Here is an 18,263-nt window from a genome sequence, read left to right as displayed (position 1 = left end):
GAATCAGGCCCAAAGTCTCTTTCAAGCACAAAGTACCTGGTTCGCCTGAAAAATCTCCGCAAAGAACCGCAGAGGAGGAGAAGCGTGGAAACAAAGGGGTGTGCGTCAATTTCTCAGGCCGCACACGGCGATGCATCATTTAGTTTTCACGTAGGGATGGCTGTGCATCAATTTCCGGCACTCGGTCATGGATCCTCTTCAGGTTGCAGGGTTTTCAGACGCCCCGGGAATGGTGTGTGGATTTCCTGCGCTGGCAAGACGAACTCAGAGGAGCTGCGTCGATCCGGTGGGCATTGTGTTGAATTTACTACCGCACTGCAGGGGCTGCGTCGACTCCTCTCTGGAAGTTGAGCTGCGTCATTCCGGGTCAGCTGTGCGTCAATCCAGTGGCCCGTGCGTCAAATTTCCGGTTGCTATGCTGGTGCTGCATCGATCTTCTAGGCCCAAAGTCGGGCTGTGTCGTTCTTGTTCTGCATGCAGTGAAAGTTTCACCATGGGGCAGGCTGTGTGTCATTTTTGGCAGACTGGGCGTCGAATTTCGCTGCACAAGGAGTCCTTCTTGAAGAGATGAAGTCTTTTTGGTCCTGAGACTTCAGGGAACAGGAGGCAAGAAGCTCTACCCAAGCCTTTGGAGAGCACTTCTTCACCTCAGCCAGAGAGCAGCAAGGTAGCAGGGCAACAGCAAGGCAGCAGTCCTTCACAGAAAGCAGTCAGGTGTGTCCTTTGGGCAGTCAGGCAGTTCTTCTTGGCAGGATGCAGGTTCTGGTTACAGGTTTCTTCTCCAGGAAGTGTCTCAGTTGGTAGGGGCAGAGGCCATGTTTATATACCCAAATGTGCCTTTGAAGTGGGGGGAGACTTCAAAGAGTGGCTTAGAAGTGCACCAGGTCCCCTTTCAGTTCAATCCTGTCTGCCAGGGTCCCAGTAAGGGGTGTGGCAGTCCTTTGTGTGAAGGCAGGCCCTCCACCCTCCCATCCCAGGAAGACCCATTCAAAATGCAGATGTATGCAAGTAAGGCTGAGTATCCTGTGCTTGGGATGTGTCTGAGTGAATGCACAAGGAGCTGTCAACTAAACCCAGCCAGACATGGATCGTAAGGAACAGGAAGATTTAAGTGCAGAGAAATGCTCACTTTCTAAAAGTCGCATTTCTGAAATAGTAATATTAAATCCAACTTCACCAGTCAGCATGATTTTATGGATCAAATCTGTTTATTTGTATTTTCAATTATAAACAATGCATATGCAATGCTACAAAATAAGACCACAGCAGTAACATACAATGTGCTCTATGCATAGCGATAAGAAAAAGAAAACTAAATAAAAAACATCAAACATAGTTTCCCACAGTTGGCATACAAAATTGCATCAATATCTTGCACTCCTAGGGCTTCTACCCACGTAATCATGGCCCCGGGTATAAGCAAGCGTTGCGCGGCCATATCTCCTCCCTCAAATCAGCTTCAAAACCCTCAAGTAGGTTGGACATGTTAGTTCCGTGAGCTCTGTAGACAGTAGTTGTAAGAATGGTTGCCACAGTTCCTTAAAATCTTCACTACTCTGCAATGAAGACAGGGTAAGCTTTTCCATGGCGAGAATAAACCATAGCTTATGCAGCCATGATGTTAGCGTCGTGACTTGATCAGACCCCCACATACTTAACAACAGCTGCGTGGCTGCATTTAAAGCTAAGGCCATCTGTCTACCTTTCATTGACTTCAAAGGGAAAGTGAGCGCATTGGGAAGGCCCAGCAGGATGTACGCAGGAAATCTGGGGATATGAGTATCGAAAGCCGAGTCAAGAGTGTCTAATATATTCTCCCAGCACCGATGGAGCTTAGGGCAGTGCCATAAGAGATGGACAAGCGATCCGGTCCTTCCACACCCTCTCCAGCACAGGTCTGACTTAACAGGATCCCAGGCATGGATCCTTGCCAGAGTATAGTACCAGTAGGATTCCACTTTATAAGATGACTCTGTTCCTGCCGCGTTATAAGCCGTATGATGTATTCTGTAAAAGATGCTCTCCCACTCCTCCTCAGAGAGCTCTCTCTCCAACTCTCTCTCCCATCTCAACTGACCCTTAGTTTTGGGCGGTCGGGCCCCCCACCCGTAGGAGAGCATAAAGCTCGGAGATCAATCGCTTATCATCCTTTTTCGTTATTATCCATTTTTCAAATGGTGTTAAGGTCCTGTCTATTAATGTTCTATTGGCTGGTAACAGAGCCCAGAGTCGTATCTGATAATACATCATCCTGTCTGCCTCAGATAAGCTATATGTCTCCCTCATCTGGTCAAAGGGGATCACTCCATGTTCATCAAAAAAACAACAACCCTTTTACAACCCCCTTCATGCCAACGACGGAGCGCCTCGACTTGAAGGCCTGGACTAAAATCAGGATTCGCACCCAGGGGGGTCAATGGGGACGGAAAGGTCATCAGGCCCACACGACTGGCCATGCGGTCCCACACCCTCATCGACACCTCCGTGACCGGGGATACATACAGCCCACGTGCTCTGTGACGGCGCTTAAGCCAAGGCTCTTTCCATATATGTGAGCCCGCCACTGCCTGATCCATGAAACACCAGTGCTTCTCGGAGGACGGGCGGCTCCATTCTAATAAGAAACGCAATTGTGCGGCCTGAAAATATCTCAGGAGGCAGGGGACAGCCAATCCCCCCTCCCGCTTAGGCCGGTACATAAGTCGTCGAGGTAACCGCGTCGCCTTCCCCTCCCATATAAATCTTAGGACCGCTGTTTGAAGGGTTGTTATTGTTCGTGGCGGGGGTTCCACCGGCAGTGCCTGAAACACATATAATACGTGCGGCAAGATGGTCATCTTAACTGCCGCCACCCGATCCAACCAAGACAATTTAAGCCTCCCCCAGCTCTCAAGATCTCGCTGCACCTCCCTTGTCAGTTTTGAATAATTCAACGTAGCTGTACGGGTGAGCGTGGAGCCCAACTCAACCCCCAAGTATGGGAGCTTTGAGGAAGACCATATGAAGTGGTATCGGTCCCTCAGATCTTTCTCATGTTCAGCGCTGATAAACCTACTTATGGCCTGTGACTTCAACATATTGATTCGGAAGCCCGAGACCCTACTAAATTCCTGAAGCACATTCATTAGTTCAGGCAGCGAGGTCGTAGGTTCTGCCAAAGTAAGAATCACATCATCCACATACAATGAGATGAAGTGCTTATCTCCCCCAAACTTAACGCCCGCAATCCTAGGGTCATCACGAAGCCGCTGAGCCATAGGTTCCATATACAAAGCAAACAAAAGGGGCGAGAGGGGGCACCCCTGCCGGGTTCCTCTTTGAACCGAAAATGGCAAAGAGAGCGTCCCATCAACCCGCACCGCCACATGGGGCACTCGGTAAATACATCGGATCCATGCCATGAAACCAGGGCCCAACCCGAAGCGCTCTAGCGCCTTGAACAGATAGGGCCAGTGAACCCTGTCAAACGCCTTTTCAGCGTCAATAGAGAGGAATAGCGCCTCCCTTCTAGAGCGTTCCGTTTTGTCCAGTAAATGGAGCAGTCGTTTGGTGTTATCGCTACATTGTCTGTGCGGAATAAATCCCGCTTGATCAGGATCGACCAGGCCTGGCATATAGTAATTTAGACGGTGCACCAATATGCCTGTAAACAGTTTGGCATCAATAATCAAGAGCGAGATCGGCCTATATGAAGTGCATTCCTCGGGGTCCTTCCCTGGCTTTGGAATTACCACAATAGTGGCATCAAGCATGCTAGGCGTGAGAGCCCCCGTGAGTCGAAAGGAATTAAAAAGTTGCACTAAAACTGGAACAAGTTCCATGCAAAAGGTCTTATAAAAGAGAGCAGAGAAGCCGTCGGGCCCAGGTGACTTACCAGCCTGCAAGCGCGAGATTGCTGATATAACCTCTTCCGCCCTTATAGGTTGCTCTAAAGAAGCCGCATCCCTCTCAGACAGAGGCGTAATTGCTACACCCTCTAGAAAGGCCTCCGGTGAAGAAATACCAGGCTCCTCGGCCTGATATAATGCCCGATAGAACTCCGCAAAGGCTTCCGCTATTTGGTCACTAGTACATGCTTCCATTCTCGAGGAAGAGCAAACCATTTGTATCATTGACGTTGAGCGCTGCGCTTGCAACCTATGCGCTAGCAGCTTCCCACACTTATTACTTCCTATATAATACTTGTGTTTGAGGCGTACCACTGCATATTCTGCCCTATCCCAGTCCAGACCTCTCAACTGTTTCCTTACTTTCTCAAGCTCGCGCCAAACTCTCTGTGCTCCGGTGCGTTTATGTGAACGCTCCAGCATGTCCACTTGCTGTTACAGATCCGCTCTATGGAGTCTCCGTGCCTTATTGTCTCTAGCCGAGAGCGACATCACCTCCCCCCTAACGACAGCCTTCAGTGCCTCCCACAGCGTCGCCTCGCCAGTGGTCCCGTCGTCATTCCGGCCGAGGTAATCTGTTACAACCTTGCGGATCTCTTGAACTGTTACATCGCTCTGAAGCATTGAGTCCCTAAACCACCAACCCGACGCACACACTCGCTCCATATTCGTGTGTACCACCACGGTAACCGGGGCGTGGTCCGAAAGGGTTCGGGGCTCAATCAAAGAGTCCCGGATCCGGTGCAGAAACTCCTGCGAGGCCAAGAAAAGGTCTAGGTGAGCATATGTCTTAGTCGCTGCCGAATAAAAGGAGTAATCTCTTAACGTGGGATGAGCCGTACGCCACACATCCACCAAGCCACACTCACTCAGCCAATGATGACCAGCCTCGGTTATAGACCCTGTCTGCCCCCACCTGTGACTTGAGCTGATGTGACCCCTACCTTAGGAAATCTTCCATCTTGTTCTGGAGGATTCCCCCAATAGGATTAGGGATGTGCCCCCTCCCCACAGGGAGGAGGCACAAAGAGGGTGTAGCCACCCTCCAGGACAGTAGCCATTGGTTACTGCCCCCAGACCTAAACACACCCATAAAATCAGTATTTAGGGGCAACCCTGAAGCCAGGATATCAGATTCCTGCAACAAGAAGAAGCACTGCTGACCTGAAAACCCTTCAGATACAACGGGCTGACAACTGACTTGGCCCCAGCCCTACCGGCCTGTTCCCAGCCTCAAAGAGCCACAGCGACGCATCCAGTGGGACCAGCGACCTCTGAGGACTCAGGGGACTGCCCTGCACCCAAAGGACCAAGAAACTCCTGAGAACAGCGGCAGTTTTCAGAAACAGCAACAAAACTTACAACAAAGGAGCAACTTTAAAGAGACTCTCATTTCCCGCCAGAAGCGTGAGTATTCACACTCTACACCCGACGCCCCCAGCTCAAGTCCAGGACAACCAACACCGCAGAGAGGACTCACGGGTGATTCCAATTATGTGGACACCCTGAGTTGACCTCTCTGCACCCCCACGGCGACGCCTGCATAGAGGATCCAGAGGCTCCCCCTGCCGCGACTGCCTGGTAACAAAGGAACCCGACGCCTAGATCAAGCACTGCATCCGCAGCCCCCAGGACCAAGAGGAACCCCCTACCAGAGCAGGAGAGACCAGCAGGCATCCCTCATCCTAGCCCAGTCGGTGGCTGCCCCGAGAAGCCCCCCTGTGCCCTGCCTGCATCGCCAGAGTGACCCCTGGGTCCCTCCATTGCTTTTAATAGCAAACCTGGTGCCTACATTGCACACTGCACCTGTCCGCCCCTGTGCCGCTGAGGGTGTGCTTTGTGTGCTTGCGTGTGTCCCTCCTAGTGCTGTACAAAACCCCCCTGGTCTGCCCCCGCGAGGACACAGGTACCTACCTGCTAGCAGACTAGAACCAGAGCACCCCTGTTCTCCATCGGCGCCCATGTGTTTTGGGCCCTCCTTTGACCTCTGCACCTACCGGCCCCGTACTGCCGGTGCTGTGGCTTTGGGGTTGCCTTGAACCCCAAATGGTGGGCTGCCTATGCCCAGGAGACTGACTGTGTAAGTGCTTTACTTACCTGAGAAACTAACCAAAACTTACCTCCCCCTGGAACTGTTGATTTTTGCAGTGTCGACTTTTAAAATAGCTATTTGCCATTTTAACCAAAACTGTGTGTACTACTGTTTTAAATCAAAGTTCTATACTTACCTGTGTGAAGTACCTTGCATTTTATGTACTTACCTCAAATTTGAATCTTGTAGTTCTAAAAATAAATTAAGAAAATATATTTTTCTATATAAAAACCTATTGGCCTGGATTTAAGTATTTGAGTGTGTGTTCCTCGTTTATTGCCTGTCTGTGTACAACAAATGCTTAACACTACCCTCTGATAAGCCTACTGCTCGACCACAATACCACAAAATAGAGCATTAGTATTATCTACTTGTAGGAGGTTGGCCGATCAAATACACCAGACTGTCTGTCTTTTTAAGTAAGTAGGTTTTATTGGTCTTTTAAAGGGTGATTGCTTTTGCTGTGAGGTGTCTAAGATAGAGGTTGGTGGATGTCTTCTCTCTTCTGGCCGCTAATCTCGTCTTCTTCTTTCCTTCCTTTCCAGAGGCCTCTCGGGAAGAGTGTGGGAACAGAAGAAGAATAGGTACGGTAAGTGTTTTGTTTACACCTCTCTTTCTTTTTCTATCCCTTCTCTTCACTCTAATGTCTCAATAAGTGGTTTCTCTGTCTTTATTTTTCTCCACTGCTCTTTGTTTCGCCTTTCCTTACTGGTTCTTCTGTTACCCTGTTTTTCTTGTCTCACTACTCTTCCCTGGCGCCGGTGGGGTGATTTCCTCTTTTCTTTCTATTCTCTGTCTAGTTTCTGCTTTCTGCTGTGCGGCTTTTTTCTTCTCCTGTTTTTACGTTTCTTCTCCTTTTATTTACTCTCTTTACGGTTATACGACGGAACACCGACTTCCGAAACAACTAGTGCCTTAACAACGAGGTCGGAACACCGACCTCGTTGTTACAACTAATGCCTTTACCACGAATGCCTTAACAACGATATTTCGTTGTAAAGGCATTCCTGATGAAAGCATTAGTAATAGGCACCATTGATCCTACATCCCTCACCCCAACCCCCCAACCCCACCCCAAAACCTAAACCCCCCACCCCCTCCCCAAAACCAAAAATGCCCCACCCCCCAACCTCACCCCAAAACCTAAAACCCCGACCCCCCACCCCCTCCCCAAAACCAAAAACGCCCCAACCCCCCAACCCCGCCCCAAAACCTAAAACCCCCTAACCCCCCACCCCCTCTCCAAAACCAAAAACGCCCCGCCCCAAAACCTAAAACCCCGACCCCCCACCACCTCGCCAAAACCAAAAACGCCCCAAAACCTAAAACCCCCTGACCCCCCACCCCCTCCCTAAAAACGTAATAAAGGATGTTTCCCCTCTCTTTACTGTTGGTTTGTCAGTTTCTCAATATTTTCCTCTTTCTTCCCCTTTGGTCGGTTTCTCTTTCCTTCTCTCTCCTTGCTCCTATGGTAGGCTCATATAATCTCCCTACACCTGGTTCTCTTGTCTTTCCCTTTTGTTTCCCTGTATTCCCCACCCGTCCGTGATCTTAGTGTGGTGCCCGTGTTTCCCCTTTTTCCTCCCGCCTCCTGCCTCCCGTCTCCCGCTCCTTTCTCCCTGTCTCAAAACCCCGTACCTGGTTAGGCCATGCTTCTCCTGAAGCGTGGCGGTTTCACTCATGGGCTCCCCGGGGCCAGCAGTCATCGCCTCTGAGTTGGGACTGCAAGGGTGTCGGTTCCAGCTCTGGTCTGCTCTTCTGTTGAGGATTCCAGGCGTCTGTAGTTTCTTCCTCTTTGACTGAACTCCGTTGCTCTTCCGGTCTTTCTCCCGTCGGCTCCTTCAGTATGCTCCTCCGGATCCCTTCTCTTCCTTGGTAGGGTGGAACCACCCCTTTTACGGCATCTCCTTCCCGCGGACTCGGCCAGGAGCCAATGGGAAGGATGTCCCCACGGGTTGCTTCTGTGCCGCCAGGGGCAGAGGCAGCACAAGTTATAGTGGTGTGCGGGTCGGCCTGGTCCGACCCGTCACAGACACTCCCCCTAGAGAGCATCTGTCGATGACGCTCAGGAGTAGGATGGCGGGAGAGGAAATCAACATTCACCATGTGACGGGCCGGAGAGTGGATCACCTGGAAGGAAAAGGGTTGCAAAGAGAGAAACCATCTTAGAACCCACGAGTTAGTATCCTTATTGCGGGCGAGCCAGGGGAGAGGCGCATGATCCGTCAAGAAGTTGAAGGTACGCCCACTGAGATATTAGCATAAAGACTCAATGGCCCACTTAATGGCCAGACATTCCTTTTCAATGGTGGGGTAGTGTGTTTCCCTCGGCAGTAATTTCATACTGATGTACAAGACGGGGTGGATTGAACCGTCCATTTGAGTTTGGGATAACACAGCCCCCAGTCCCACATCCGAAGCATCAGTCTGTAAATAAAAAGGGCTATGGAAATCGGGACAGCATAACACCGGGTCAGTAGTCAGGGCATTCTTGAGACGGACAAAACTGTGGAGGCTTGCCTCGTGTAGGGTGGGGAAGGTTTTAGGAGTAGCATTTTTCAGTAAGTTGGTTAGTGGTTCGGCTAGAGTTGAGAACTGTGGTATAAACCTTCTATAGTACCCTACCAGATAGAGGAAGGCACGTACTTCTTTTTTTGACTTAGGTACCGGGATCTGTTGGATTGCTTCACCTTCTCTATTTGTGGACGGACCAGTCCTTGCCCCAAGATGTACCCTAAATACCTAATTGTGGTAAATCCCAGTCTACATTTTTCAGGGTTAGCAGTTAACTGGCCTTCCCTTAATGCCTGTAGGACCGCTTTCAAGTGTTTGAGATGGTCAGTCCACGTTTGTCTAAATATCACTATGTCATCTAGATATGCTGCCGCATATGGTTGGTGGGGACATAGGACCTTATCCATTAATCTTTGAAATGTGGCGGGGGCTCTGTGTAACCCAAAGGGTAGGACAGTAAATTGATTCAACCCAGAGGGGGCTGCAAATGTGCTTTTTTCTTTGTCTCCTGCTTTCAACGGGATCTGCCAATATCCCTTCGTCAGGTCCAGAGTAGACATGAACCTGGCTTGTCCTAATCTTTCTAACAGCTCGTCTATACGGGGCATGGGATATGCGTCAAAATATGTTAGTTCATTGACCCTCCTGTAATCTACACAAAACCGAGTACTCCCATCCGGTTTTGGAACCAACACGACAGAAGAACACTATGGACTGTTGGATGGCTCTATAATCCCCGCATCTAACATATTTTGGACTTCTTGCTCAATCAAGGTTTTCTTTGCCTCGGGGACGCAATAGGGTCTTTGTCTTGCTATTGACTCACTCTTGGTGCGGATGCTGTGTTCTGCTAACGGGGTATGTCCGGGCTGTTTGGAAAACACATCCTTATAGGAATTTATGACCTGTTAGAGGGATATTACTTGTGGCTCCGGGAGGGATGTATTTATTTAAGGTCTGGACTCCTCCTGCCCTTGTGGGAGGGAAAGGGATGGGTATGGGATATCTTCTCGATTGTCAGTAGTGATGTGTTGGACCCTTTTGACACTATCAGGTTCTTGCCATTTTTTTAACAGGTTTATGTGATAGATCTATTCTCTACTGTGTCTATGAGGGAGAGGCAATTTATAAGTTGTGGGGTTAATCTGCTCTATTACTTCGTATGGCCCCTGCCACCGTGCTAATAATTTATTCTCGCTACTGGGAAGGAGGACCAGTGCCTTGTCTCCAATGTTAAGAGTACGAAGCACACTTCCAGTGTCGTATCCTTTCTTCTGTTTTCCTTGGACTTCTCGGAGACTGGTGTGGGCCTTTTCCCAGACCCATTGTAAATTTTCCCTCAATTCTTTAGTATATGTAAGGAGGTCTTTTGCTTCCTCGTCCGTCTCTTCCCACTGTTCGACTAACATTTCGAGAAGAGTTCGGGGTGGCCAGGCAAATAACAGTTCGAATGGACTATGACCTAGGGGGGATTGAGTATGTGTGCGTATTGCGTAGAGTACAAGGGGTAATTTTTTTTCCCAATCCCTTCCATCTTCAACAATGCTCTTCCTGAGTAAAGATTTAATGGTTCGGTTGTATCAGTTTGGGGATGATACACTGATGTTCTAATTTGTTTTATCCCCAAGGTTTTGCTTACTTCCCCCATAAGCCGGGACATAAAAGGTGTGCCCTGGTCAGTTAAGATTTCTTTAGGGAAACCGACCCTTGAATAAAACTCAATCATTGCTTGGGCTATTACTTTCGTGTGAATGCTGGGGAAGGGAATAGCCTCGGGATAGCGAGTGGCGTAATCCACCAACACCAGGACGTACTGTCTACCTCTACTGGACGGAATGAGGGGACCGATGATATCCATGCCCACCCGGGAAAAAGGGGTCTCTATAATTGGGATTGGTTGTAATGGGGCAGGGGGTTGGGTGACAGGATTATATCATTGGCATTTCGGACAATTCGAGCAATATCTACGTATATCCCTGAAGACCCCGGGCCAATAGAATCTCCGGAGTATTGCCTCCTTGGTCTTCTCCCTATCCAGATGCCCTTCCCGTTGGTCCCCATGAGCTAACTTCAAAACCTGTTGTTGGTAACTACCAGGGACTAATCATTGTTTTCTGTCTGTCATTAGTAGACTGGGGAAGTCTTTATAAAAGATGAATTTGTATGTGGAATTTCGGTTCCACCCCAGGCTCCTCGTTATTCAATGCCTTCTCCCATGCGTTCTTTAAGGAGGGATCATCCCTCTGGCTCTGTCTAAAATCTCCTGCCACTGTGTATACCTTGTCTACGGCTCCTGGTTTTGTCTCGTTGTTTCCATAGTCTTTTCCCGAATATTGCTGTTTCTGGATCCTTTTCTGTCGTTTACTTAAACGGAGTTTGGGTGGCCGACTATCTACCTTTCCAGTGTCATATGGCACTTCTTCCCACCATTTTTTCATCATATGTTCCTCTCCTGCTTTGGTCAACAACAGAGAAAAGGCCGCATAGTTGGTCCCAATGATAATATCTTCTTCTAGGTGAGGTAACACCCCCACCTTGGGGTTTTCATCCTCTCCTCTCCACTGAAAGCTAATGATTGCCACTGGATAATATGCCTGGTTCCCATGGACACAGGTGATTAATACTTGGGCCTGGGGTAACCCTTGTCTGGGTTCAACCAGTTCTTGACGTATAACGCTCTGGCTGCAACCTGAGTCTACCAGGGCTATCCTTTAATTTCCATTGAGAAGGATAGGGAGGGTGTATGTAGGTTTTGTTTCTCCTGCCCACAACACCCTTCCTTTTGTGACTCCTATTTCCATTGGTTCTTCCATGTCCTTTTTCTGAGGGCAGTACCGTGCGATGTGACCCCATTCTGAACAGTGATAACACTGAGGTCCGGTTGAGGGAAATGAGGTTTGGAGAGGATGGGGTATTCGTACCCTGTCAAGATCATGTGGACCCTGAGGTCGTGGGGTGTCTCCTTTTCCTATACTGGGACGCACAGGGGAGGGAACCAGGGTTCTGCTGGGGTTGGCTCTAAAGTCTGGACTCCTGTGAAAACCGCAGGCTAGCTCAATGGCCGTTTCATTGCTCAGCCCGGGGTGTTGGCAAACCCAATTATGGGTAGTGTTGGGTAGGGCGTCTAAAAATTGTTCCAATACGATTACGTCAAACATCTCTTCACGAGTCTTTTCGGTGGGGTGTAACCATTGACCCGCAGCATGTTGTACCCTATAGTTTAGGGTACGCGGGCTCTCCTGCGGAAGCCACTTCATGTGTCGGAACTTCGACCGATAACTCTTGCTGTCGAGTCCTACCCTTTCTAGAATGGTCTTCTTTATATCTTTACATGGAAGATTAGCAGTAGGATTGATAGCTTGGTATGTTGCTTGTAGCTGTCCTGTTAATAGTGGGGCAATATACTGACCCCATTTCTCTTCTGGCCAACTAGCTGAGCTGGCCACCCTATCGAAATTAAGGAAAAAGGAGTCTGGGTCTTCCTGGTCCTGATATTTTTGTAGCACACTACTCGGTACTTTGGGGTGTACCTTAGTGTGGGCAATGGTTTCAGTTAGTTTACCAAGTGCAGCCTTATGGACTAGTTGGTTGTTCGCCATGATTGTGGCTTGACTTTTAAGGGCAGTTTGTAAGGCCTTGCGCTCCTCTCTAGCGTCCTGCATCTGCTGTTCCCACATTAACTGGAGATGGTGTTGTCCTTCCGCTAACTGAGCTATAACATCCACCATGGTGGGTTTTTCTTCCATTCTGGGGTTTAGGTAGACAGAAATCCCACTTCTGACACCACTTTGTAGGAGGTTGGCCGATCAAATACACCAGACTGTCTGTCTTTTTAAGTAAGTAGGTTTTATTGGTCTTTTAAAGGTTCATTGCTTTTGCTGTGAGGTGTGTCTAAGGTAGGGGTTGGTGGACGTCTTCTCTCTTTTGGTTGCTAATCTTGTCTTCTTCTTTCCTTCCTTTCCAGAGGCCTCTCGGGAAGCGTGTGGGAACAGAAGAAGAATAGGTACGGTAAGTGTTTTGTTTACACCTCTCTTTCTTTCTCTATCCCTTCTCTCCACTCTAATGTCTCAATAAGTGGTTTCTCTGTCTTTCTTTTTCTCCACTGCTCTTTGTTTCGCCTTTCCTTACTGGTTCTTCTGTTACCCTGTTTTTCTTGTTTCACCCCTCTTCCCTGGCGCCGGTGGGGTGATTTCCTCTTTTCTTTCTCTCTCTCTCTCTCTCTTTGTCTAGTTTCTGCTTTCTGCTGTGCGGCTTTTCTCTTCTCCTGTTTTTACGTTTCTTCTCCTTTTATTTATTCTCTTTACTATTGGTTTGTCAGTTTCTCAATATTTTCCTCTTTCTTCCCCTTTGGTCGGTTTCTCTTTCCTTCTCTCTCCTTGCTCCTATGGTAGGCTCATATAATCTCCCTACATCTGGTTCTCTTGTCTTTCCCTTTTTTTTCCCTGTATTCCCCACACGTCCGTGCTCTTAGTGTGGTGCCCGTGTTTCCCCTTTCTCCTCCCACCTCCCGCTCCTTTCTCCCTGTCTCAAAACCCCGTACCTGGTTCGGCCACGCTTCTCCTGAAGCGTGGCGGGTTCACTCATGGGCTCCCCGGGGCCAGCGGTCCTCACCTCTGAGTCGGGACTGCAAGGGTGTCGGTTCCGGCTCCGGTTCGCTCTTCTGTTGAGGATTCCAGGTGTCTGTAGTTTCTTCCTCTTTGACTGCACTCCGTTGCTCTTCCGGTCTTTCTCCCGTCGGCTCCTTCGGTATGCTCCTCCGGATCCCTTCTCTTCCTTGGTAGGGTGGAACCACCCCTTTTACGGCGTCTCCTTCCCGCGGCCTCGGCCGGGAGCCAATGGGAAGGATGTCCCCATGGGTTGCTTCCGTGCCGCCAGGGGCAGAGGCAACACAAGTTATAGTGGTGTGCGGGTCGGCCTGGCCCGACCCGTCACACTACTTTTGCCACTATCAACCTCTAAGGGAAACCCTTGGACTCTGTGCACACTATCTCTCACTTTGAGATAGTATATACAGAGCCAACTTCCTACAAATATTAACTTTTTGAAAGTAAAATGAAAACGCAGTAACATTTCGAGATCAGTGGTTCAGACTACCTGTATTATAATAATACTAGTATCATGGACCATCCTATTCCCAATTTCCTAAACTTATTCCAAATTTCCTAAGCTATATTTTGGAATTACTAATAAATTGCAATGAATGATTTCTATAGTTCTCATCTCATTCTCAATCTCTCAATTCATAGATTAGATGCATGCATGCAAAACTATTACACATCACTGGGAAATTGCTTGGCAGTTGGCACTGTACAAGCTACAAAAAACAAAAGGCAGAGAGAAGTGGGAGAACATGGTAACTCACTAATACTAATATTAAGTATGACTGTCTTAGACAGGGCACAGGAGGATTCTCTGCATTACTTCTTAATCAGCCCCATCAAGCACCAAAAGCAAGTACAATTAGGTAGCGCCAAGCACATGTCTAGATGACGATTACATAATATTATATTTGTGATATAAATTTAACGTATCTGCGTGTGAGCAGCATGCTTGCTATTTGGAAAGAAACTATTAGCATAAAACACAACTAATAAGTAGTTAGTAGTCATCGAGCCCACAACCTCTATACCTACCAGGTCAAGTAGGTCTGTTTCATGGTCCAGGATATCAGCCCACCTACGCGTTAGCTTAGGCGCTGCACCCCTGAGCTGCGGTGCGCCCTTTCCAGACATTTCTGGTGCTCCCGGAGGCCATACCCATAGTCGGTTCTGCCACGGTGGTGCTGCACATGAAACACCAAAGCAGTCATCTCTATCCCGGAAAAAATGGCACAGGTCTGCACCCCTTCACGTCACCGCCACCCACAAGGAAGGAGGCTGATGTTGGTGGTTGGGGGCCTGGTGCTACCACTCCCCTGCTTTGTAATGCAACTGGGGGTTAAGAGGGAAGTGATGAGGAAGAAGGAAGGGACAAAAAGAATGCAAAGCAAAAAAATTAAAAAGTAAAAAAGTTGCAAAAAAAGAACATTGGAAAAAAGTTAAAATATAAGAACACAAAGAGAAATGGTAATATATTAAACAGAAAATAGTTTTTAAAAGTTTGGGATGGGACAGATTTAGAGGGATATAAAAGTAGGCCCCAGCACTATAACAAGTAAAAAACAAGATGGCTGCGCCCATGTGAACTACGTGGTGCAGTTCGCGTAAGAATTCCAACGCAAAGACAAGCTTTGCATTGCCATTGATGCTAAACGCCACGTGAACAGGCGTGGCAAGAAACTCCGCCTGCTAGTGGAACTCCACAGAGCGTGACAGAGTTTTTTTGTGACCTCATAGAGTTCTGCGTCGCTCAGCTACGTGAACTCCACCCAGGCCTAGTTTGAAAACAGGTGTTAATTGCCATGCCCAATGTAAAAATAAGTCCTGTGCTACTGGGCAAAACTCATATCCAAACATTCATTCAAAATATTGTTAGATAATAGGATTTTGGGACAGGAAAAACATATTTTTTGCTCAGAGTCACAGAACTGAGTCTGATGCACAAATGGTGGTTAGAACATTGATATAATGCCGCCAAACACACTTTGCTGTGTGTCTTGACATCGGGATGCATTTCAAACTGGAAAAGGTGGGGACCATAATTCTGGGAATTTAATCGAACATTTCCTAATGACTGGCTGGTTTTAGCACAGAGGAAGGCACAGGGAACAGGCTTTGGCTATATTCAAGGCCAGGAGCTGGTGAAGAACCATTCTCCCTTCTTAAACTTTAAGGGCCGTCCTTTGTTGTTTATTTATTAGAGCACTTTACAAAGGAATGGCAATTAGTTACAGATAATGACAAAATCAATACCATAACCATCATAGGGTAACAATTAACCAAAATCAGTGAACAGAAGCAAAACTAACACAAGAAAGAGACTACTGTGGGGGAAATGCCAAATGTGGAAGGAAACTAGTATTGAGAAAGCCAAAATCGCACCTATGTGAGAACTATTTGCTTTGTCAATGATTTTGTAGCCATGTTGTACAGAAGGTGGCTGCCATGCAGCATGGTTGAAAGTAAATTTTAAAAAGCGCTATGACATGGTCAATGCTAGCTGCATCATAGCACTTTTGTCTTTCAACCATAATGCACGGCTGCTGTACAACATCACAGTCCTCAAGCAGTAAACCAGCTACACCACTACTAGAGATCTATAAAGCTTGGTGTACACCAATGGCAACCCACGGGGTGTTGCATAGCTATTTTATCGATATTTTAGACACGTTATTTTAGGAAACTATGCCTGCAGTTGTGCACTTTAGGCCTGTTACATTTTATTAAGCATTGCTTTATTTTTTTTTAGCATTAGTCACATTTGAGGTGTTGTTTTATTTTCTCTATCTATTTGTTCCTTTGCCTAAGAAAGCATCATGTTCTCAGCATTGACTTTGTGTTGCCCCAAGGCTGCAGTCATATAGGGTTGACGGCAAAAGTGGTACGCTGTGTCCCTAACACTTACAGAAACATACATATCGCACATGAGTTCCTTTTCATAGAATATCAATTGTTTTATTATAAAAACACTCCTTTGTCCCATACATGTTACTGGGAGATTCCAGCCAGACGACCACAATTGCGTGCTGATTGCCTTCGCTCCAGCTGCTTGCTTAGACTACCGAATTCCTGGTCTATCTGGGGACCATGTCTCTCTAGACTACAGGCTTCTTTGCTCAGGTATGAGGTATGATGTGTTCCCGGGGGGGAACCTAAAGGGTACATTTGGGCTTATTATGCTGTGCGCTAACATAGCTTAGGTAGGAAAGATATATATCACTCTTAGTGGGACTGTTTTTGTGTTTCACACTCCTTGTCACACTTTTGCTTCAATTGTGTTTTATCATCCTAGTTATTGCAATACATGTCATTTTATCTAAGATGCAGTTACTTCAATAAACCCTTATTGAACTATATTCTGCCTCTCTTTGTCTTTGCCTATGTGAGACCAATGTCACTAAGAGAGAGGGGTGAGAGTTGATCGACCACGATTCCCCTGAGGAGTCTTTCTTGTCATGCGCCTGGTTGCCACAATCATCCCTGTTCTTGGGCAGAGATGAGGCACTGCTAGTTAGCCAGAAAACCCAGATTAGGCCGACGGGGGTCACATGGTGTGGAATTGTACTTAGTACCGCACAATCTATGTGATTCTGCTGCCCAAATCCAGTAGCCACATTAGGATAATGAGAACCTACGCGACAGAGGTATGAGGATGTGCTAATAGCTCTGCTTTATAGGTAAAGGAAAATACATTTTGCAGATTTCTCCTCTCCTTGCCCCTCACTACATCACATTATACTGCTCATGAGGAGCTAGAACTAATTTATAAAAGATGAGGCCAAGATGAGCTCGGTATTTTTGTGGTTGTCAATATGGCTTTACCCGCTCACAAACGTCAACCACTTTCTTTTTAGAGACTTCTTATAGTGGGATAAAGACCTGAAAGTGGCTTGGCAAGCAGACGTAAAACATTGTGTAGTAGGGTTAGGCAGGACCTCGCTTTCTGAGATTCCTCTTCAATATGAAAATAAGTAACATGTCAAACTTATGTTCTTTGAGAGAAGGCACCTAATAATGGAGTAAGTTGAGGCTATTTACCACTTCCAAGGCATGGAACCTTACTTAACTTAGGAGCCACTGGGAGAGGACTTTGCTATTTAGGTTTAGAGCAGGCACAATTCAGCATATGTTGTGCTTTCCACCAAGACAATATTGCAGCTGTAGTGTTTGCGTTTCCCTCTTGGATTAAATCTCTGACCTGCCATTTTGTATTATTTATGTTTGCAATTTTTTATTTGGTTTGTTTGGTTAAAATATTTTTGCTGTTGCTTTCACATCAACAAATTCTCCAACTGCATAGTTGTATTATGCTATTTATAATTGTTGAATGACGAGGATGTGGGCTTCATGATGAGAGAAGTGTTAAAATCTGACGTACATTGCCAATATTCAATGTTTTATTTTTATTTTTACTTTTTATGCCTGTATTTATTATATTCTACTCCGATATTCTAATATTGATATCTGACCTGGACATTGCTTGATTTTTGTGCACATATTGCTCCTTTTTTGAAAATATTAATTGTATGTGCGTTAAATTCAGTACCGGGTGTCTACTTTTTTAAATACATACTAAATTGTTACTTATTGTGCTCTTTTTAGCATATCATCAATAGGATATGTGATGTATCTCTAACATTTTATTTTAAAGTGGAAGCTATAGAAATGTACTATATGGTCTTGTGTGCATGCTTGTCTGCCTGTGTGCTTGGGATAGGTTGGGGTTGAGGAGAATGGGATTGGGAAGAGGAAGTTGGAGGGTAGAAACAGGGACAATGGCTGCCATCAGAGATAAGGCCAGAGCCTGGATCGATCTCTGTTGGGCTTCCAAGCCAGTGTGAATGACCTCCAGGAATGCATTAGTCTATTGCACCTGGGCTGCCAGCCCCTGGATGACATTCACAATGGTTGACTGCCCTACAGAGATGGATCTCAGGAGGTCAATAGGCTCCGCACTCAGGGCAGCAGGGCAAACTGGGGCAGGGCCTGATGTGCCCGGGGCAAAGGAGATGCCCACCCCCCTGGGTGAGTGGGCACTGGCAACTTTATGAGGGGCTGCTGGGAGGGCGGTACTGGTATGGGGGTGGCAGCTGTACCTGTAGCTGGAGTCATCACAGAAGAGTTCACCACCACCAGGGAGCTCCCATCGGAGGAGGTATCTGTGTCAGAACT

This window comes from Pleurodeles waltl, chromosome 4_2, assembly GCF_031143425.1.
Source record: "Pleurodeles waltl isolate 20211129_DDA chromosome 4_2, aPleWal1.hap1.20221129, whole genome shotgun sequence".
NCBI lineage: Eukaryota > Metazoa > Chordata > Amphibia > Caudata > Salamandridae > Pleurodeles > Pleurodeles waltl.
The sequence above is the reverse complement of the archived record's forward strand: the minus strand, read 5'-3'. Positions refer to the sequence as shown.